General features: G+C 33.3%; 1 pseudogene; it reads left to right on the forward strand.

Moving 5' to 3' along the window:
- The window catches only part of LOC139901143 (myosin-6-like), a 137,410-nt pseudogene that overhangs the window by 59,760 nt on the left and 51,921 nt on the right, over window positions 1-25,729 (forward strand).

Consider the following 25,729-nt stretch of genomic DNA (forward strand, 5'->3'; position numbering starts at 1 on the left):
AATCTTAAATGTTTCGCTAACCAGTTTAATTTCTCGATTCCGACATATATTATCTGCTGAAATTAATTTACCATTTGCTAATTCGAGTAAAAATTTACTATCCAAAGGCGTCAATGGACAACTTAATTTAGCACAAAAATCTCTACTCATATAGCTTCTATCCGCACCCGAATCAAATAAAACGTAAGCAGATTTATTGTCAATAAGAAACGTACCCGTAACAAGCTCCGGGTCTTCCTGTGCCTCTACCGCATTAATATTGAAAACTCTTCCACGGCCTTGTCCATTCGTGTTCTCCTGGTTCGGGCAATTTCTAATAATGTGGCCTGGTTTTCCACATTTATAACAAACTACATTGGCATAACTTGCTCCGACACTACTTGCTCCGCCATTACTCGTTCCGACCCCATTTGTTCCTTTCGTTCTATTAACCCCTGGTCCGTAGACCTCACACTTCGCCGCGCTATGACCATTTCTTTTACACTTGTTGCAAAATTTGGTGCAGAACCCCGAGTGATTCTTTTCACACCTTTGGCATAGTTGCTTCTGATTGTTGTTGTTGTTGCGGTTATTATTGTTGTTGGGATGATTGTTGTAGTTGCTGTTGTTGTTGTTGTTGTTGTTGTTGTTGTTGGGCCGTTTGTTGTAGTTGCGATTGATGTTGCGATTGTTGGGATAATTGTTGCGATTATTGTTGTAATTGCTGTTGTTGTTGTATTGGTGATTCTTATCACCGTTTTCCTCCCACTTTCTTTTGACTTGCTTCACATTGGCCTCTTCAGCAATCTGTTCTTTAATTCTTTCTTCAATCTGGTTCACTAGTTTGTGAGCCATTCTACATGCCTGTTGTATGGAGGCGGGCTCGTGTGAACTTATATCTTCTTGGATTCTTTCTGGTAATCCTTTCACAAACGCGTCGATCTTCTCTTCCTCATCTTCGAATGCTCCCGGACACAATAGGCACAATTCTGTGAATCGTCTTTCGTACGTGGTAATATCAAATCCTTGGGTTCGTAACCCTCTAAGTTCTGTCTTGAGCTTATTGACCTCGGTTCTGGGACGGTACTTCTCGTTCATCAAGTGCTTGAATGCTGACCACGGTAGTGCGTACGCATCATCTTGTCCCACTTGCTCTAGATAGGTATTCCACCATGTTAACGCAGAACCTGTGAAGGTATGCGTAGCGTACTTCACTTTGTCCTCTTCAGTACACTTACTTATGGCAAACACCGATTCAACCTTCTCGGTCCACCGTTTCAATCCGATCGGTCCTTCGGTTCCATCAAATTCCAAAGGTTTGCAGGCAGTGAATTCTTTGTAGGTGCATCCTACACGATTTCCTGTACTGCTAGATCCAAGGTTATTGTTGGTATGTAGCGCAGCCTGTACTGCGGCTATGTTTGAAGCTAGAAAAGTACGGAATTCCTCTTCATTCATATTCACGGTGTGTCGAGTAGTCGGTGCCATTTCCTTCAAAATAGTTAAATGGAACAAGTTAATCATACAGAATATTAAGAGTAGTTAATAGTATTTCGTAGCATAATATGAACTCATTTATAAAAGCTTTTTCTTCATATTAGCGTTTTATAAGTTTAAATTCGGGTAGTACCTACCCGTTAAGTTCATACTTAGTAGCTAATATACAATTCAACTACTACAATTCTATATGAAAAACTGATTATAATAATATTTCGCGTTCAAACTTTTATACAATATTTTACAAACTTACAATACCGCTTATTTTACATAAAGCATGAAATATAGCACACAATAACTTTGATACAAGATAGTTGTGAAGACAATTCTAGCTAGTACACAAGTCGTTCAGCAAAGGCAATAAAGACACGTAATTCATACGTCCAGAAACAAGTCATGCATTCTGGTTTTACTAGGACTACTTCCCATCCTTGGTCTTGTGCAACATAACCGTTATGGCCGTTGATAAGACAGCGTGTTGTAACGTCATCAAAGGGACGAGGGTTACGTAATGTCCAACAGTCCCGTAATAATCTAAAAACCTCATTTCTTACCCCAATTACCGACTCCGTCACTTGTGGAAACGTTTTGTTTAATAGTTGTAGCCCGATGTTCTTGTTCTCACTTTGGTGAGAAGCGAACATTACTAATCCGTAAGCATAACATGCTTCTTTATGTTGCATGTTAGCCGCTTTTTCTAAATCACGAAGTCCAATATTCGGATATATTGAGTCAAAATAATTTCTTAACCCGTTGCGTAAAATAGCATTTGGGTTCCCCGCAATATATGCGTCAAAGTAAACACATCGTAACTTATGGGTTTCCCAATGTGATATCCCCCATCTTTCAAACGAAAGTCTCTTATAAACCAAGACATTCTTGGAACGTTCTTCGAATGTCTTACAAACTGATCTCGCCTTAAATAGTTGTGCCGAAGAATTCTGGCCGACTCTAGACAAGATTTCATCAATCATGTCTCCGGGTAGGTCTCTTAAAATATTGGGTTGTCTATCCATTTTGTGTTTTTAAACTGTAAAATAGACAAGAGTTAGATTCATAAAAAAATACTTATTAATACAAGCAATTTTTACATATATCATAAAGCATAAGAACACTATATTACATATATTACACCACACGAATACAACTATCTTATTCCGACTCGCTCGTTTCTTCTTCTTCGGTTTTGGTTCGTTTTGCCAAGTTTCTAGGGATATATGATGTTTCCCTAATACGAGCCGTCGTTGTCCACATTGGTTTAGAAAAACCTGGTGGTTTAGAGGTTCCCGGGTCATTGTTACAACTTAAGGACTTCGGGGGTTGACGATACATATAAAGTTCATCGGGGTTGGAATTAGATTTCTCTATTTTTATGCCCTTTCCCTTATTATTTTCTTTTGCCTTTTTAAATTCAGTTGGGGTAATTTCTATAACATCATCGGAATTCTCGTCGGAATCCGATTCATCGGAGAATTGGTAATCCTCCCAATATTTTGCTTCCTTGGCGGAAACACCATTGACCATAATTAACTTTGGTCGGTTGGTTGAGGATTTTCTTTTACTTAACCGTTTTATTATTTCCCCCACCGGTTCTATTTCTTCATCCGGTTCCGATTCTTCTTCCGGTTCCGATTCTTCTTCCGGTTCCGACTCTTCTTCCGGTTCCTCTTCGGGAACTTGTGAATCAGTCCACAAATTATTCCAATTTACATTTGACTCTTCATTATTATTAGGTGAGTCAATGGGACTTGTTCTAGAGGTAGACATCTATCACATAATATCAAACACGTTAAGAGATTAATATATCACATAATATTCATATGTTAAAAATATATAGTTTCCAACAAAAATGTTAAGCAATCATTTTTAAAGAAAACACGGTCGAAGTCCAGACTCACTAATGCATCCTAACAAACTCGATAAGACACACTAATGCAAATTTTCTGGTTCTCTAAGACCAACGCTCGGATACCAACTGAAATGTCCCGTTCTTATTGATTAAAAACGTTCCATATTAATTGATTTCGTTGCGAGGTTTTGACCTCTATATGAGACGTTTTTCAAAGACTGCATTCATTTTTAAACAAACCATAACCTTTATTTCATCAATAAAGGTTTAAAAAGCTTTACGTAGATTATCAAATAATGATAATCTAAAATATCCTGTTTACACACGACCATTACATAATGGTTTACAATACAAATATGTTACAACAAAATAAGTTTCTTGAATGCAGTTTTTACACAATATCATACAAGCATGGACTCCAAATCTTGTCCTTATTTAAGTATGCGACAGCGGAAGCTCTTAATAATCACCTGAGAATAAACATGCTTAAAACGTCAACAAAAATGTTGGTGAGTTATAGGTTTAACCTATATATATCAAATCGTAACAATAGACCACAAGATTTCATATTTCAATACACATCCCATACATAGAGATAAAAATCATTCATATGGTGAACACCTGGTAACCGACAATAACAAGATGCATATATAAGAATATCCCCATCATTCCGGGACACCCTTCGGATATGATATAAATTTCGAAGTACTAAAGCATCCGGTACTTTGGATGGGGTTTGTTAGGCCCAATAGATCTATCTTTAGGATTCGCGTCAATTAGGGTGTCTGTTCCCTAATTCTTAGATTACCAGACTTAATAAAAAGGGGCATATTCGATTTCGATAATTCAACCATAGAATGTAGTTTCACGTACTTGTGTCTATTTTGTAAATCATTTATAAAACCTGCATGTATTCTCATCCCAAAAATATTAGATTTTAAAAGTGGGACTATAACTCACTTTCACAGATTTTTACTTCGTCGGGAAGTAAGACTTGGCCACTGTTGATTCACGAACCTATAACAATATATACATATATATTAAAGTATGTTCAAAATATATTTACAACACTTTTAATATATTTTGATGTTTTAAGTTTATTAAGTCAGCTGTCCTCGTTAGTAACCTATAACTAGTTGTCCACAGTTAGATGTACAGAAATAAATCGATAAATATTATCTTGAATCAATCCACGACCCAGTGTATACGTATCTCAGTATTGATCACAACTCAAACTATATATATTTTGGAATCAACCTCAACCCTGTATAGCTAACTCCAACATTCACATATAGAGTGTCTATGGTTGTTCCGAAATATATATAGATGTGTCGACATGATAGGTCGAAACATTGTATACGTGTCTATGGTATCTCAAGATTACATAATATATAATACAAGTTGATTAAGTTATGGTTGGAATAGATTTGTTACCAATTTTCACGTAGCTAAAATGAGAAAAATTATCCAATCTTGTTTTACCCATAACTTCTTCATTTTAAATCCGTTTTGAGTGAATCAAATTGCTATGGTTTCATATTGAACTCTATTTTATGAATCTAAACAAAAAAAGTATAGGTTTCTAGTCGGAAAAATAAGTTACAAGTCGTTTTTGTAAAGGTAGTCATTTCAGTCGAAAGAACGACGTCTAGATGACCATTTTAGAAAACATACTTCCACTTTGAGTTTAACCATAATTTTTGGATATAGTTTCATGTTCATAATAAAAATCATTTTCTCAGAATAACAACTTTTAAATCAAAGTTTATCATAGTTTTTAATTAACTAACCCAAAACAGCCCGCGGTGTTACTACGACGGCGTAAATCCGGTTTTACGGTGTTTTTCGTGTTTCCAGGTTTTAAATCATTAAGTTAGCATATCATATAGATATAGAACATGTGTTTAGTTGATTTTAAAAGTCAAGTTAGAAGGATTAACTTTTGTTTGCGAACAAGTTTAGAATTAACTAAACTATGTTCTAGTGATTACAAGTTTAAACCTTCGAATAAGATAGCTTTATATGTATGAATCGAATGATGTTATGAACATCATTACTACCTTAATTTCCTTGGATAAACCTACTGGAAAAGAGAAAAATGGATCTAGCTTCAATGGATCCTTGGATGGCTCGAAGTTCTTGAAGCAGAATCATGACACGAAAACAAGTTCAAGTAAGATCATCACTTGAAATAAGATTGTTATAGTTATAGAAATTGAACCAAAGTTTGAATATGATTATTACCTTGTATTAGAATGATAACCTACTGTAAGAAACAAAGATTTCTTGAGGTTGGATGATCACCTTACAAGATTGGAAGTGAGCTAGCAAACTTGAAAGTATTCTTGATTTTATGAAACTAGAACTTTTGGAATTTATGAAGAACACTTAGAACTTGAAGATAGAACTTGAGAGAGTTCAATTAGATGAAGAAAATTGAAGAATGAAAGTGTTTGTAGGTGTTTTTGGTCGTTGGTGTATGGATTAGATATAAAGGATATGTAATTTTGTTTTCATGTAAATAAGTCATGAATGATTACTCATATTTTTGTAATCTTATGAGATATTTCATGCTAGTTGCCAAATGATGGTTCCCACATGTGTTAGGTGACTCACATGGGCTGCTAAGAGCTGATCATTGGAGTGTATATACCAATAGTACATACATCTAAAAGCTGTGTATTGTATGAGTACGAATACGGGTGCATACGAGTAGAATTGTTGATGAAACTGAACGAGAATGTAATTGTAAGCATTTTTGTTAAGTAGAAGTATTTTGATAAGTGTATTTAAGTCTTTCAAAAGTGTATAAATACATATTAAAACACTACATGTATATACATTTTAACTGAGTCGTTAAGTCATCGTTAGTCGTTACATGTAAGTGTTGTTTTGAAACCTTTAGGTTAACGATCTTGTTAAATGTTGTTAACCCAATGTTTATAATAACAAAAGAGATTTTAAATTATTATATTATCATGATATTATGATGTACGAATATCTCTTAATATGATATATATACATTAAATGTCGTTACAACGATAAACGTTACATATATGTCTCGTTTCAAAATCATTAAGTTAGTAGTCTTGTTTTTACATATGTAGTTCATTGTTAATATAATTAATGATATGTTTACTTATCATAATATCATGTTAACTATATATATAACCATATATATGTCATCATATAGTTTTTTTACAAGTTTTAACGTTCGTGAATCACCGGTCAACTTGGGTGGTCAATTGTCTATATGAAACCTATTTCAATTAATCAAGTCTTAACAAGTTTGATTGCTTAACATGTTGGAAACATTTAATCATGTAAACATCAATCTCAATTAATATATATAAACATGGAAAAGTTCGGGTCACTACATCATCCTTAGGGAATTACCTGCTTATCATTCTTAAGTTTAGACACGTCTTACTGCATTTAGTGCATCGATAGTGTATAGACAAAATTCGTATCCTAGCGTATCTATTACTATAGACATTGCCTGACGAATTTCAAAGATTCTCCGCAATTCACGGGATTTTGAGTATTATAAATACATATGTAAATTATGTATTAAGAATACCAAACTCAACTCCTATAATCTATTTCAAACCAAAAATTCATTTCCCCGACTATACAAGATGGATTCTTCATCCAGTTCGAATTCCTCCGACTTCGATAGCTACGCCGATATGGATTTCCAATCAAGCTTCGAGAACAACATCACCGGAATGGATCAACCAATTTCCCATCATCTATTCTGGATGAATTGGGGATGGGTTCGTAATATACTAAATTTCTGGAGGCAAGAAGAAGGTGATCCATTTCATCCACCAAATTGTCCTCTTAACGATGAACCTGAAGCACTTACCGGCGAACCTATACGAAACACCATTTTCTCGCTCATTTCTAGAGTATCTCGTCATGATTACATACTATCCCATATTTCAAATCTTGTTCATTCGCTCGTTCCAACCGTCAATCATCCCGGTATAATAGAAGAAGTCAACGAGCTTCGCGCTCGGGTAGTGGCTTTAGAAAATACGGTGCGAAGGTTACAAACACCAGCAGCAGCAGCTGCAGCAGCATAATCTGTATCACCATCATCAACGTCGACAGTACTCTTATCATCCCCAAACCACAACCACACCGTAGATCTTAACATCACAAACTGTATCTCGGATATCAACATCACATACCTCAAAAACCTCATCGGAACTTCGAGTATGATCTTCGTTCTATATATCAATCTACATCGATTATCTTCGCTTTATGTATCATTCTACCTCATTTTTTTCCTCGTTCGACATAGTGATTATGTAATTTCTAAAGTTTTAGAGATTATGTAATCTAGTATTAATAATAAATCAAATGAGTTTTTGACTCATTAAATCCATAATTACATCCGATGAAAATATATATGCAAGTATATTTTCATAAAGATTGTAATTAAATTTTTTTTTTTGTACAAACTGTTAATGATGGAAATATTTTAACGGGTGGGTAGTACCCGAGAAATATTTAGAATTCACATTAATAAGTTACACTGTACATTCTTCGAATCTGATTGAACTATCATTTACTATCCTACTTACAACTATCGATATACGTATCCGTTCACCACAGAATAACCATTTCTATTCAAATTTCATATTTGGATTTTGACCTATCAGAATCCAACAAGTGGCATAACGAAGAAAACATTGAACAAAAATAAAAAGTGTTAGAAACAAACGAATTAATTAATTGAAATTGTGATAGGATTTCACGCTAACTGTTCCGGCTAACTGTTCCCAGCTAACTGAATAACATTTAATTTATCGCAATTTACCTTCTCGCAATTTTAATTTCTGCACTGTACATACTGTCGGGACACATGTACAACAATACGTCGGATTAATTCTGAGACAACACGTTGTATAATGGGTCATGATATATATTTATTTATTTTACGCATTTTAAATAACGGGACACGTATGCAAGGTTTCGACTTATCATATTGACCCATCTATATATATATTTTGGAACAACCATAGACACTCTATATGTGAAGGTGGGAGTTGGCTATACAGGGTCGGAGTTGATTCCAAAATATATATATACTTTGAGTTGTGATCGACACTGAGACCGGTACACGGGTCACGATACGTATTAATTATGTATATTAAATTATATATGAATATATTGAACTGTTGAACTATTGGACCATTGGACAATCGGACTAATAGACTGCTAACTATGGACAAGTAAAATAAATTAAAATATTGAATATAACATATGAAACTAAATAATTCTTCAAGTTTGCCACTTGATTTCATCTTAAACCTCATTTGTACCTCGATAATTACAATCCGCGATCAAACCTTTCATAATCCTTGAAAATACCTCAATCGAGAAGTTGAACCAACCGCACCTCATCTACGGAAGAAAAGATTTATGCACCTGAAAAACTTTCGAATCCAAATTCATAGTTTAACACATATCGTGTTGAATCCTTTGCTATTTATTAGCAAAAACAACCCTACAATTTCTTTTCAGGAAGCTAATTTTGTCACAGCTCCACTTCGACTTTTCAGTGAGACTACTCCTACTATAACCTCGATATTTATACCTTATTCTTTCGACGTCGTTACCGGGGAACCTTTTATATCCCACCATACTACATTCAGCGTTTAATCATCTAAAAACACAATTCTCTTGAAACCACCTCGATTTGAAAACCAATGACCTAGATTCATTAACTTTGAAAATGCTGACGAAGCAGCATGTTGATGATGGTCTTAATGGCCAAAAGTTGATGATAAAGAAGGAGGTGTTAGGAACACTCGATAGAAAATTTGGTATCAAAAATCGGATTGAGCTAACCATGAAGGAAACCAAGGACAAATACAAGGACCAAACTCTGTATTTAAAGAATCCTGATGATTCTGTTTCTGATGAAATCTTTAGTAAACACCTTGCTTCTAAATCTAAACCCTTACGGGTAAATTTTCATCATCATCCTTTGATATTAGAAATTCCAAGATATTATCGAATCTTTCATATTTTCACAACTATTCTTATCTGAGATCATCTATCTTTCCGTACTATCTGCATTACAACATAAAAGAAACTGTGTTAGTTTCTAAGTTCTAAAACCTTCGAGTTTAAAATAGGAATGTTCTGAAGCAGTGTTGGGAACTGATGCATGAATTAGTATAATATAATGAAACTTGATCAACTTCCTTATATTATAGTAAGCCATGTTAAGTTTTTAATGGAATGTGATGATTCACAGTACCATCATCATGTACCATGTTACACGACTCTTATATTCTATCCACTTTTCAAACATATCGAGAACATATCTTCCTGATAAGTTCTATCTTCTCTTCTGAATTCTGGTAATTTGACAAATCAAAATCGTGCCCATACCATTTCTTTCTAAGAGCATTATCTATGTTCATTCTAAATTTCATACCTACGAATTTCGGACCATTGTTCGCTTGACTCAAGGACAGGAAGAGGAAATGAAAGAATGAAGACTCCAAACCAGAAATTGGAGTATAAATCGCAACAAATAGGAGAAAGCATAAACTGTGGATGACAATGATTATGGAAGACAGAAGTAAGGACATCGAAATATAAGGGAAGATATAAAACCCAACAACCACCCAGAAACTACAAACCGTGTATATCAATACGTATTGCAACGTAAAGACACGGGAGAATTAGAAACAATATAATTCCAAGGAAATTATAAGAGTGAATAGATTCTTCTGGCGGCAGATGAAAGAGAAGAATGAAATATATGAAAGTTAGAAATATAATAAGAATCAGGATTGGATGGAGCATATTAAGGAAGGAGTAGAGGAAGAAAGAATAGAAGGTGTAGAGAATAAGGAAACGAAGGGGGTGGATTTATAGCAATATATCAGACAGAGAAATCGGAACAGATTATGGCATTAATCAAAGAAGATTTTGATTTCCTAAATCGCCGAAGAACCAAATCTTATTACGTAAGATTTTCTTTAAATTCCGGAAATCAATCATAACCACGTCATCAGTTAAAACGATTCCATACTACTCATTTCACTCTTTTGTGATAGCTTCACTCGCGCGCTTCACATGACAGAATCGCTTTATCTAATATCTCTCGATGATAATAAAACTTCATAATCGTCATGAAAACATTCCCATTGTTATCTATGACAACCTCTACCAAATTTCGGGGACGAAATTTCTTTAACGGGTGGGTACTGTAACGACCCGGAAATTTCCGACCAAATGTAAACCCTAATCTCTATATGTTTCCAACATGATAAGCAAAAGCCCTAATGTTGAGTCTAGAAAGTCTGAAATCTATATTTGGATGATTAGTTACCCTTTGACCAAGTCTGACGATTCACGAATATTTATGTGCGTATACGATATATACTTATTAATTGATAACATTAACAAAGTATTAGATATGTAATATTTAGGTTTGGATATAAGATTATTATTTTTATCAGCGAGAGTAAAAGATAACTTGATAAGTATCTGAAACTGTATCTGTCAAATTATTAACGAATCGTTTTAATTAAAACAAAGGTTTTAAACGTTATCTTAAAAGTCGAAATATTTCTAGAAACCTTTTGACAAACTACTAATGATAACGGTCCGTGATTTGAATAAAAACGAATATTTAAACAAAACGTGTTCATTAGATATATTTTTGGTATTTTATAAAATGATTAAATATCAGATTTAACTAAAAATATAACGTCTTGAATTTAAATACATTTTTAAAAGTAATGAGACTTTGATTTATACAAGGAAATGACCACAATGCTCAAAAGATTAAGTTACATTTTTAATGGGATTGTTTTTATAATTTAAAATCCATTATTTTGTCAAAGGTACAAGTCACTAAACTTAAAAGGTTAATTTTCTTCGCGTATGAAACTTTATTTGAAAAACCGGAACCGGAACATTAGTCACGTGACAACGTAAAAGTAATTTTTGTAAAAAGTATATTTTTACCCTTAACGTAAATATAATATATTATTTAGTTAATTATAAAAATTAAATATATTAAATAAATAAGAATTAAATTGTTTTAATTAATATAAAATATTAATTATATGTGTCGGCATACTAAAAACTGAATGGGAGACAGCTGTTATCGTGGGCCCGCGACTCGCGGCCTCTGGTGCCCTAATACTCCGCGACACGCGCCACACTGGAGCCCACCATACTCTCTTTAAAAACTCGGGTGTTTGCAGATTGTGGGGATCATATTTTTCTTTGGTGTCAATCTTAATACTCCGTAATAATTATATCCTTTCATCAAACACCTGCACACACTCACACCTAAATAATTATAACTATCTACTACGTATTATTTATCATATTTATTTTTTTTATTATTAATTTTATTACTAAAAATTATTAATATTAATATTAAGATTGATAATCTTAGTATTATTATTATTATTATTAATATCAATTTTAGATTATGAGTATTATTAATACTACTTATACACAAAATGGTATGACGGGGTTCTGCCCAAGTGTTTCCAAAACTGGTTTTGTGAGTGAGATAGTAACGAGGAAATTATGGGTCATAGCTATGGAAGTTATGGGTATGGATCGGGGGTTTTGCTTGTGAGCTAAACTAGTATTTATTGCCTTCGGGGTGTTTATATATCTATCCTGCAATATTGAATCTCAATATTAATACGTTCGTGAATCGAAGGCCAATCTTATAAGTTACCAATGGTGTTATATGTATTTTTACTACAAAATACATTAGGTGAGTATATAGTCCCTTTTAAACTTTAAATATTTTTGGGCTGAGAATACATGCGCTGTTTTTATAAATGATTTACGTTATGGACGCAAGTGATCAAAAATAAATTCTACGTTGAGTTGTACCATGGCATATCTCTTTATACTTGGTAACTGCTAATTACGTGAGGAGCGTAAACGCGAATCCTGTTGATAGATCTATCGGGCTGACATCCCCAACCGGGCTGGACGACCAGCATTTAACGGTTGCACAGTACTTCGTTTCGTTACTACACTTGGTACGGTGTAGGGTTTATTTAAGAGTATGCTGCTGTGACTTTTAGTTAAGTATGGTTACCAAGTGCTCAACGTCTTTTCATACACGAGGAGTGTATTATGTATAAACTTTAAATCTTGTGGTCCATTGTTATAACGCTGCTAGCATCAAACCTATATATCTCACCAACTTTATGTTGACGTTTTAAAGCATGTTATTCTCAGGTACGAATTAAGTCTTCCGCTGTGCTTTAGCTCATATTAAGGATACTAGTTGGGACCATGTAAGCCATGATACAAGAACGTTGCATTCGAGTCATTGAAGATCATTAAAGACTATTATTAAGTAAATGACAGATTAGGTCATTTGGATATTATGAAATGTTAGACGAACATATCAATTTTTGATGTAATGATAGAATGCCCTTTTAAGAATAAATGCAACGTTTGAAAAATGTATCATATAGAGGTCAAGTACCTCGCGATGTTATCAACTATTGTAATTCGTTTGTAATCAATACGGACTTCGTCCGGATGGATTAGTTCGGGTTCTTTCAGTTGGTATCAGAGCATTGGTCTTAGCGAACCAGGTCTGCATTAGTGTGTCTAACTAGTAAGTTGTTAGGATACATTAGTAAATCTGGACTTTGACCGTGTCTGCATGTCAAAAGTTTTGCTTATCATTTCTAGTCGAAAATCATCTACTTATCATCCTTAGGGAATTACCTACTTATCATTCTTAAGTTTAGACACGTCTTACTGCATTTAGTGCATCGATAGTGTATAGACAAAATTCGTATCCTAACATATCTATTACTATAGACATTGCCTGACGAATTTCAAAGATTCTCCGCAATTCACGGGATTTTGAGTATTATAAATACATATGTAAATTATGTATTAAGAATACCAAACTCAACTCCTATAATCTATTTCAAACCAAAAATTCATTTCCCCGACTATACAAGATGGATTCTTCATCCAGTTCGAATTCCTCCGACTTCGATAGCTACGCCGATATGGATTTCCAATCAAGCTTCGAGAACAGCATCACCGGAATGGATCAACCAATTTCCCATCATCTATTCTGGATGAATTGGGGATGGGTTCGTAATATACTAAATTTCTGGAGGCAAGAAGAAGGTGATCCATTTCATCCACCAAATTGTCCTCTTAACGATGAACCTGAAGCACTTACCGGCGAACCTATACGAAACACCATTTTCTCGCTCATTTCTAGAGTATCTCGTCATGATTACATACTATCCCATATTTCAAATCTTGTTCATTCACTCGTTCCAACCGTCAATCATCCCGGTATAATAGAAGAAGTCAACGAGCTTCGCGCTCGGGTAGTGGCTTTAGAAAATACGGTGCGAAGGTTACAAACACCAGCAGCAGCAGCAACAGCAGCATAATCTGTATCACCATCATCAACGTCGACAGTACTCTTATCATCCCCAAACCACAACTACACCGTAAATCTTAACATCACAAACTGTATCTCGGATATCAACATCACATACCTCAAAAACCTCATCGGAACTTCGAGTATGATCTTCGTTCTATATATCAATCTACATCGATTATCTTCGCTTTATGTATCATTCTACCTCATTTTTTCCTCGTTCGACATAGTGATTATGTAATTTCTAAAGTTTTAGAGATTATGTAATCTAGTATTAATAATAAATCAAATGAGTTTTTGACTCATTAAATCCATAATTACATCCGATGAAAATATATATGCAAGTATATTTTCATAAAGATTGTAATTAAATTTTTTTTTTGTACAAACTGTTAATGATGGAAATATTTTAACGGGTGGGTAGTACCCGAGAAATATTTAGAATTCACATTAATAAGTTACACTGTACATTCTTCGAATCTGATTGAACTATCATTTACTATCCTACTTACAACTATCGATATACGTATCCGTTCACCACAGAATAACCATTTCTATTCAAATTTCATATTTGGATTTTGACCTATCAGAATCCAACAAGTGGCATAACGAAGAAAACATTGGACAAAAATAAAAAGTGTTAGAAACAAACGAATTAATTAATTGAAATTGTGATAGGATTTCACGCTAACTGTTCCGGCTAACTGTTCCCAGCTAACTGAATAACATTTAATTTATCGCAATTTACCTTCTCGCAATTTTAATTTCTGCACTGTACATACTGTCGGGACACATGTACAACAATACGTCGGATTAATTCTGAGACAACACGTTGTATAATGGGTCATGATATATATTTATTTATTTTACGCATTTTAAATAACGGGACACGTATGCAAGGTTTCGACTTATCATATTGACCCATCTATATATATATTTTGGAACAACCATAGACACTCTATATGTGAAGGTGGGAGTTGGCTATACAGGGTCAGAGTTGATTCCAAAATATATATATACTTTGAGTTGTGATCGACACTGAGACCGGTACACGGGTCACGATACGTATTAATTATGTATATTAAATTATATATGAATATATTGAACTGTTGAACTATTGGACCATTGGACAATCGGACTAATAGACTGCTAACTATGGACAAGTAAAATAAATTAAAATATTGATTATAACATATGAAACTAAATAATTCTTCAAGTTTGCCACTTGATTTCATCTTAAACCTCATTTGTACCTCGATAATTACAATCCGCGATCAAACCTTTCATAATCCTTGAAAATACCTCAATCGAGAAGTTGAACCAACCGCACCTCATCTACGGAAGAAAAGATTTATGCACCTGAAAAACTTTCGAATCCAAATTCATAGTTTAACACATATCGTGTTGAATCCTTTGCTATTTATTAGCAAAAACAACCCTACAATTTCTTTTCAGGAAGCTAATTTTATCACAGCTCCACTTCGACTTTTCAGTGAGACTACTCCTACTATAACCTCGATATTTATACCTTATTCTTTCGACGTCGTTACCGGGGAACATTTTATATCCCACCATACTACATTCAGCGTTTAATCATCTAAAAACACAATTCTCTTGAAACCACCTCGATTTGAAAACCAATGACCTAGATTCATTAACTTTGAAAATGCTGACGAAGCAGCATGTTGAAGATGGTCTTAATGGCCAAAAGTTGATGATAAAGAAGGAGGTGTTAGGAACACTCGATAGAAAATTTGGTATCAAAAATCGGATTGAGCTAACCATGAAGGAAACCAAGGACAAATACAAGGACCAAACTCTGTATTTAAAGAATCCTGATGATTCTGTTTCTGATGAAATCTTTAGTAAACACCTTGCTTCTAAATCTAAACCCTTACGGGTAAATTTTCATCATCATCCTTTGATATTAGAAATTCCAAGATATTATCGAATCTTTCATATTTTCACAACTATTCTTATCTGAGATCATCTATCTTTCCGTACTATCTGCATTACAACATAAAAGAAACTGTGTTAGTTTCTAAGTTCTAAAACCTTCGAGTTTAAAATAGGAATGTTCTGAAGCAGTGTTGGGAACTGATGCATGAATTAGTATAATATAATGAAACTTGATCAACTTCCTTATATTATAGTAAGCCATGTTAAGTTTTTAATGGAATGTGATGATTCACAGTACCATCATCATGTACCATGTTACACGACTCTTATATTCTATCCACTTTTCAAACATATCGAGAACATATCTTCCTGATAAGTTCTATCTTCTCTTCTGAATTCTGGTAATTTGACCAATCAAAATCGTGCCCATACCATTTCTTTCTAAGAGCATTATCTATGTTCATTCTAAATTTCATACCTACGAATTTCGGACCATTGTTCGCTTGACTCAAGGACAGGAAGAGGAAATGAAAGAATGAAGACTCCAAACCAGAAATTGGAGTATAAATCGCAACAAATAGGAGAAAGCATAAACTGTGGATGACAATGATTATGGAAGACAGAAGTAAGGACATCGAAATATAAGGGAAGATATAAAACCCAACAACCACCCAGAAACTACAAACCGTGTATATCAATACGTATTGCAACTTAAAGACACGGGAGAATTAGAAACAATATAATTCCAAGAAAATTATAAGAGTGAATAGATTCTTCTGGCGGCAGATGAAAGAGAAGAATGAAATATATGAAAGTTAGAAATATAATAAGAATCAGGATTGGATGGAGCATATTAAGGAAGGAGTAGAGGAAGAAAGAATAGAAGGTGTAGAGAATAAGGAAACGAAGGGGGTGGATTTATAGCAATATATCAGACAGAGAAATCGGAACAGATTATGGCATTAATCAAAGAAGATTTTGATTTCCTAAATCGCCGAAGAACCAAATCTTATTACGTAAGATTTTCTTTAAATTCCGGAAATCAATCATAACCACGTCATCAGTTAAAACGATTCCATACTACTCATTTCACTCTTTTGTGATAGCTTCACTCGCGCGCTTCACATGACTGAATCGCTTTATCTAATATCTCTCGATGATAATAAAACTTCATAATCGTCATGAAAACATTCCCATTGTTATCTATGACAACCTCTACCAAATTTCGGGGACGAAATTTCTTTAACGGGTGGGTACTGTAACGACCCGGAAATTTCGACCAAATGTAAACCCTAATCTCTATATGTTTCCGACACGATAAGCAAAAGCCCTAATGTTGAGTCTAGAAAGTCTGAAATCTATATTTGGATGATTAGTTACCCTTTGACCAAGTCTGACGATTCACGAATATTTATGTGCGTATACGATATATACTTATTAATTGATAACATTAACAAAGTATTAGATATGTAATATTTAGGTTTGGATATAAGATTATTATGTTTATCAGCGAGAGTAAAAGATAACTTGATAAGTATCTGAAACTGTATCTGTCAAATTATTAACGAATCGTTTTAATTAAAACAAAGGTTTTAAACGTTATCTTAAAAGTCGAAATATTTCTAGAAACCTTTTGACAAACTACTAATGATAACGGTCCGTGATTTGAATAAAAACGAATATTTAAACAAAACGTGTTCATTAGATATATTTTTGGTATTTTATAAAATGATTAAATATCAGATTTAACTAAAAATATAATGTCTTGAATTTAAATACATTTTTAAAAGTAATGAGACTTTGATTTATACAAGGAAATGACCACAATGCTCAAAAGATTAAGTTACATTTTTAATGGGATTGTTTTTATAATTTAAAATCCATTATTTTGTCAAAGGTACAAGTCACTAAACTTAAAAGGTTAATTTTCTTCGCGTATGAAACTTTATTTGAAAAACCGGAACCGGAACATTAGTCACGTGACAACGTAAAAGTAATTTTTGTAAAAAGTATATTTTTACCCTTAACGTAAATATAATATATTATTTAGTTAATTATAAAAATTAAATATATTAAATAAATAAGAATTAAATAATATAAAATATTAATTATATGTGTCGGCATACCAAAAACTGAATGGGAGACAGCTGTTATCGTGGGCCCGCGACTCTCGGCCTCTGGTGCCCTAATACTCCGCGACACGCGCCACACTGGAGCCCACCATACTCTCTTTAAAAACTCGGGTGTTTGCAGATTGTGGGGATCATATTTTTCTTTGGTGTCAATCTTAATACTCCGTAATAATTATATCCTTTCATCAAACACCTGCACACACTCACACCTAAATAATTATAACTATCTACTACGTATTATTTATCATATTTATTTTTTTTATTATTAATTTTATTACTAAAAATTATTAATATTAATATTAAGATTGATAATCTTAGTATTATTATTATTATTATTATTAATATCAATTTTAGATTATGAGTATTATTAATACTACTTATACACAAAATGGTATGACGGGGTTCTGCCCAAGTGTTTCCAAAACTGGTTTTGTGAGTGAGATAGTAACGAGGAAATTATGGGTCATAGCTATGGAAGTTATGGGTATGGATCGGGGGTTTTGCTTGTGAGCTAAACTAGTATTTATCGCCTTCGGGGTGTTTATATATCTATCCTGCAATATTGAATCTCAATATTAATACGTTCGTGAATCGAAGGCCAATCTTATAAGTTACCAATGGTGTTATATGTATTTTTACTACAAAATACATTAGGTGAGTATATAGTCCCTTTTAAACTTTAAATATTTTTGGGCTGAGAATACATGCGCTGTTTTTATAAATGATTTACGTTATGGACGCAAGTGATCAAAAATAAATTCTACGTTGAGTTGTACCATGGCATATCTCTTTATACTTGGTAACTGCTAATTACGTGAGGAGCGTAAACGCGAATCCTGTTGATAGATCTATCGGGCTGACATCCCCAACCGGGCTGGACGACCAGCATTTAACGGTTGCACAGTACTTCGTTTCGTTACTACACTTGGTACGGTGTAGAGTTTATTTAAGAGTATGCTGCTGTGACTTTTAGTTAAGTATGGTTACCAAGTGCTCACGTCTTTTCATACATGAGGAGTGTATTATGTATAAACTTTAAATCTTGTGGTCCATTGTTATAACGCTGCTAGCATCAAACCTATATATCTCACCAACTTTATGTTGACGTTTTAAAGCATGTTATTCTCAGGTACGAATTAAGTCTTCCGTTGTGCTTTAGCTCATATTAAGGATACTAGTTGGGACCATGTAAGCCATGATACAAGAACGTTGCATTCGAGTCATTGAAGATCATTAAAGACTATTATTAAGTAAATGACAGATTAGGTCATTTGGATATTATGAAATGTTAGACGAACATATCAATTTTTGATGTAATGATAGAATGCCCTTTTAAGAATAAATGCAACGTTTGAAAAATGTATCATATAGAGGTCAAGTACCTCGCGATGTTATCAACTATTGTAATTCGTTTGTAATCAATACGGACTTCGTCCGGATGGATTAGTTCGGGTTCTTTCAGGTGATGAGAGAGAAAATGGTGTTTCGGACAGCTTCGCCGGTAAGTGCTTCAGGTTCTTCGCCAAAAGGGCAATGTGGTGGATGGAAGGGATCACCTTCTTCTTATCTCCAATGATTGAGGAGGCTACGAACCCATCCCCAATTCATCTATAATAGATGATGACTAATTTGTCGATCCATTCCGGTCACACTGCTTTCGGAGCTTGAGTGGGATTCAATTTCGGAATCCGAGGGACTTGAATTAATGACGAATTCCATTTCGTACTATCGAGTAAAGGATTTTTTGATATGAAATGATTTTCCGGTTATCGGCTGGTATTCTAATTACATAGAATATATATATATATATATATATATATATATATATATATATATATATATATATATATATATATATATATATATATATATAGCAAAAGATTTCGTAGATTACGGAGGAATTTACGGAATATGTCAGGCAAAGTTTATAGTAACAGATACGCTAAGATATGAATTAGCAGATATGAATTTTTTCTATACACTATTCATGCAATCAATGCAATAAGATGTGTCTAGACTAAGAATGATAAGTAGGCAATTTCCGCCAAAAATGATAAGCAAAACTTTTGACATGCAGACACGGTCGAAGTCCAGACTCACTAATGCATCCTAACGACTATCAGTTAGACACACTAATGCAGACCTGGTTCGCTAAGACCACCGCTCAGATACCACATGTAAATACAGTGGGTACAACCACCATCCCACCCAGTTCCTTCCCAGCTAACCGCCTGGTAACCACTGAGTGCACCTCAGATACTGATTTTAGGGCCTGCCTCTCAGCTACTGCCAACCCTCGTAAGGGATCGCAAGGAGTAAGAGCCAATGCTTCGTCACAGGTAACACTGTGAGAACCTCCTTTACGACTAACCCGCATCAACGTTGTTAAACCAGCTCTAATACCACATGTAAAGACCCGTCCTATTCCATAAGAACGAATACAATAACATATGATTACATCGCGAGGTATTTGACCTCTATATGATACTTTTTCAAACATTGCATTCGTTTTAAAATACAAACTTTCATTTCATCGAAAGTTGATAGGCATGCATACCATTTCATAATATCTATCTATAAATGATCTAATCTGTCATTTACTTAATCATAATTTTTACTGAACTCAACGACTTGAATGCAACGTCTTTTGAAATATGCCATGAATGATTCCATGTAATATCTTTAAAATGAGCTAATGCACAACGGAAGATTTCTTTAATACCTGAGAATAAACATGCTTTCAAGTGTCAACCAAAAGGTTGGTGAGTTCATTAGTTTAACATAAATAATCATTTCCATCATTTTAATAGACCACAAGATTTTCATTTTCAGTTCTCATCAATATACGTCCCATGCATAGAGACAAAAATCATTCATATGGATTGAACACCGGGTAACCGACATTAACAAGATGCATATAAGAATATCCCCTATCATTCCGGGACATCCATCGGACATGATATAAAACAACATCGAAGTACTAAAGCATCCGCAACCATGGATGGGGTTCGTTAGGCCCAATAGATCTATCTTTAGGATTCACGTCAATTAGTAGATCGGTTTACTAATTCTTAGGCTACCAAGCAAAAAGGGCCATATTCGGCTTCGATCATTCAACCATAGAATGTAGTTTCAATTACTTGTGTCTATTTCGTCAAACATTTATAAAAGCGCATGTATTCTCAGTCCCAAAAATATATATTGCAAAAGTATTTAAAAAGGGAGTAATGAAACTCACGATACGATATTTTGTAGTAAAAATATTCATACGACGAAACTGAACAATGCAAGGTTGGCCTCGGATTCACGAACCTATATCAATTATATATATTAATACATTGTAATCGAACAAATTTATATATTATTATTTAGTAATATAATTGTTATATTAATAAATTATATGTTTAATTAATTAATTTAACTAAATATAATTATGTATTAATTGATACATTTTGTCTATATAGTTTAGTAAATATCATTCTAATAATAACAATATAGTGATTTGTAATATTAATATTATTATAATGTATTTTTTTTATATAAAAATATCTATCTGTAATATTACTGAAAGTTAAGAATGATAATGATAATGATAGTAATAATAGTGATAATAAAGATAATAATAATTTCTAATAATGATAAATTAAATAAGTATAATCACTTCAATCAAAATGTCAATTAAAAAGATAGTTTTAATAAAATGATAATTTTGACAATTTTAATTAAAATGATACTTTTAGTAATAATAATAATAGTAGTATTAATACTGATAATAATAATAATTACAATAATACTTTTACTACTAATGATAATAAGTTAAGTAATAACAACACTAATAATTATATTAATAATAATAATGATAATATTAATAAAATTGTATTAACGATACTAGTAGTCATATTAATAATATTAACATAATGATAATAATAATACTTTTATTAATATTAGTAATAATAATAATACTAAGTGATAATAATAACTAGTTATGATAGTAATATTATTAATAACAATGTTAATAATAATTATAATTACTATAATCGTAATAATAATAATAATAAGTGATAAAAAATAATAATAATAATAATAATTTTTGGTAATCAAATATACCTTCCCAAGCTTTCCTAAAAAAATGCCCCATACCGGACTAGAACCAGTGACCTCTCGTTTAAACCCAACACACCAAGACCACTGCTCCGTTACTTCTTTTCTGAAATTGTAACCCGTAATATAATATATAATCTATCTCTATCTGTTTCCCTTTAATCCTAGACAATAAAGATGTAGTCACCGAACTCCCTATATCACCTACATCATTCGAATTCACATAATCAAATCCCTCAACCAAATCCATTCTCTTCTGCTGCATTTAATTCCTTAATGTAGCAATAGCCGATTGAAGCTCTTTCTTCTCCTCCTTTCTCTTCTTCATCAACGAAACCTTATTAGATTGTGGCATCATAAGATCACACACATCTCTACACGTAATAAATCACCTTCGTTTTTCACATTACTTAAACTATCATCTATCATCTATCATCTATATCATTATCAATCATCATCTATCCTACAACGTATCTCATAATTGTTCTTCATGATTTATCATCGTCTTTATCTTAATACCGCCATTAATCATCAAAAACGTTATTTTATGTACATCATAATTCTCGTCTATTTCCATCATCATCACTTGTCATTACTAGCTTTCTTCATCATAACCTAGTCATTATTATCATATTGAATTTTTTTTTTAAATCAGATGAAGTAATAGGAAATTTGAAACATAGCTGTAACAATTTATAGGAGATGGTTTGGTGATACAAGCCCAATAATAGATAGCCCAAACAAAATTACTTCAAGCCCATAACGATTTAGAGTCCAGTTCGTATATTAAGTAAGTTGAGTAGAAAATTAACAAGTGGGGTTTTAGGTTCCTCAAATAATCATTCAACTAAAAACATCATCACCTCCCCATATACCACTCATTGTGGTATTGGGTTTTGTTGTTGTTATTGTTGATAATAATTATTACTCTACTATATTAATCTTAAGTGGTAACGTGTACTTGATTATGTGGTTCCTCATATTTTTTTTCTTACTCTAGGCTTCAAGAAAAGATCAATGAAATGGAGACAGAAGAACAGATTTTACGACAACAAGTCATGTTAACATCATCAGCTTCCAAAAGCCGTTTCTCATTCTCATCTAAGGTAAAATGTCAGTGTATAACAATGTCTTATTTGGTCAATTTCTAAAATTATTTTGTTTATAAAAAGTTATAATATCTTGCAGAGTCAGGTTTCTGGTCCTGTTCCAGAGAACGGCCACCTTGTAAGTTATAAGATTCATTCATTGCAACATTCCACGAGGCTTTGTATCTATATTACTTAGGTTCCAAAAATCAGTACTCGGTCGGGACTTTTTAGTGAGTAATCGGATGTTGACCAAGTTTGACTTTGACCGATTTTGAATGTGTTTTGGCAGAGTAATCCCGAGTAATCCCCGTTGACTGAGGGTTGATTGAGTTTTAACCGAGTACTCGGCGATTTTTTCCGAGTTATGCAATCTGTCTTTTTTATTTGACCAAAAGAACAATTATGTAATCTGCAGGAATCGCAGAATAGTTCAACGAGTATGAAGAGATTTGATAGTTCCTTGAGGCAGTCAGCTATTGACAAACACCGTGTATGTATTGAACTTCATTTTATGAAAGTATTGCTATGAAATGCTTTAGTTTACAACTGATGTGTCAAGACGTAACCTTTAAAATGTAGACAATATGCTCAATAATTAACACATAATACAGGCAACTAAACCCGATCATGTAGTAACTAGCAAGTAAATTGACCAGTTCGAACCACAGGGAGAATTTTGTTTTAAGGACTTTATAACGATTAATTATTCTAAATGGGGGTTTGTGTTTGAAGTTGTATTTTTGTTTAATGAAACAGTAAATAAATATAATGAATAACAAGAATGAGAATGTGGTGTTTACTTCTATGCTTGATAAATGACAGGGATTGTTCTTTTATAATTAAAACCATTATGTAATAGTTACAATAGAGCAGTTTATATCAATTTCACAATATCTATAAACTTAATAACTATGTTTAATCAACAGGATTCTTTCGTGGTTGAATTCACATAAAACCTAGTTTACTAAGATCACTCTAAGTAAATTTCATGATTGTATATCCTAGATATCATTCAATTAACATCCTATACTCACATATAGGTGGCTAAGTCACTAGGTGTTGAAGTATAAGCTATGGCCTTTGATAAACTCACATAAACCAAGTCATAACTTACATAATTGAACTAGGATACAAGGATGGTTACAACAATGAATCTTTTGAAAGAACATGGTGATTTAGATTGATTAACTAACTAGACCCAACCCGGTTAAACTCAAAAAAAAAACCTAAATTACAACAATTACTTGAGGTAATTTCATGACTATGTTGCTTTGGGACTACTTCAATTACCGGTAATAACACATAACTAAATCACTTAAACTTATGTATCTTACCATCTAGATTACTAGTTGTATTGAAGCATAAATTGTTCACCGAGTTAACTCACATTAATTGGTTTACAATTTATGTAATTGAAGTGATGAACTAAATAATCATAATTATGGTTCTTGTAGTTGGACTAGATGATTTAATCAATCAAACATATATATACCTAGCATAACATCAAAGTATAGAACAATCCCAAGCCATAAATCTTACATTGAAGCAAACACACAAGACTTTTAACCAAACATAATCATAATAGAACTAATGGAACAGTTAATACAAATTGAATTCATGTTTAAAAGATATAGAACGATAATACCGATTGCGATGAATAATCCTAGCTTAATCTTGATGTTGAAAGAATGGAGATTGACTTGTAGCCTTCCTTGAGCTTTGAAAAAAACGTATTGAAACTGAGAGAGGATGTAACAGTGAAGGTGTCTGAAAGAACGAATCAAAGGCTCTCTTAAATAGGCTCAAAAGTTAGGTAAACTGGCCAGAATTTGATCAGATGCGCCGCATCTTAGACTAGATGCGCCGCATTCCTTTAAACTTTGTTTAATCCAGCTCATTTAGCACTCAGGAACTGTCGGCAGGCAAGGGATGCGCCGCATCCCATATCAGATGCGCCGCATCTGGTCTTTTACATGCGTCTCATGGCCTTAAAACGCCTTATCTGAATCTTCGGCAAAAACACGCATATAGATGCGCCTCATCCCTTTTGTGATGCGTCTTATCTGAGTTTGGAAGTGTATTTCTGGGCTGTTTTCGTTATCAGACTTCATTTTAAGCATCATTTTCGCTGTTGGTCTTCATTTATTCAATCACAATGGACTTTTACAAATATACATGAATTACAATACATACATACAACAATTACATACAAATAGATATTGAAATAACGACAATAAATATGTATGATTTTGGCATTATCAAAATTCCCACACTTAAACCTTGCTTGTCCTCAAGCAAGACTTACAAGAAATCGAAATTTACTATAGTGAACACACGCATTTAATTGAGAACACAAAAATGGGAATCACACTCACACGATATAATACACAAGTTTACACTAGTCACACAAAGTACACAAAACACACACTCGGATCACACTCACACTTTTTTATTTATTTCACAATGTAACACACGCACGCGTTTGAGTATACACACACCTTTTGAGTACTCACGCGAATTGAAATCACACCAAAGTCGAAAGGTGGGTTTTAAAGTCCACATTTCTTGAAAATTTGGATCCTTAAGGAAATTAGGACCTTTGCGAAAAACATTTGATATTTTGAAAAATATTCATATTAGTTTTTACACTAATCAAGTTTTCCGGTTTTAACCTCAAAGTCCGGTTGAGGGTAACTGAAAACCGAAGTCTCAGTCGACGCTTAGCAAGCTATTCGCCCCCATGATTGAA

The sequence above is a fragment of the Rutidosis leptorrhynchoides genome, chromosome 3, assembly GCF_046630445.1.
Source record: "Rutidosis leptorrhynchoides isolate AG116_Rl617_1_P2 chromosome 3, CSIRO_AGI_Rlap_v1, whole genome shotgun sequence".
NCBI lineage: Eukaryota > Viridiplantae > Streptophyta > Magnoliopsida > Asterales > Asteraceae > Rutidosis > Rutidosis leptorrhynchoides.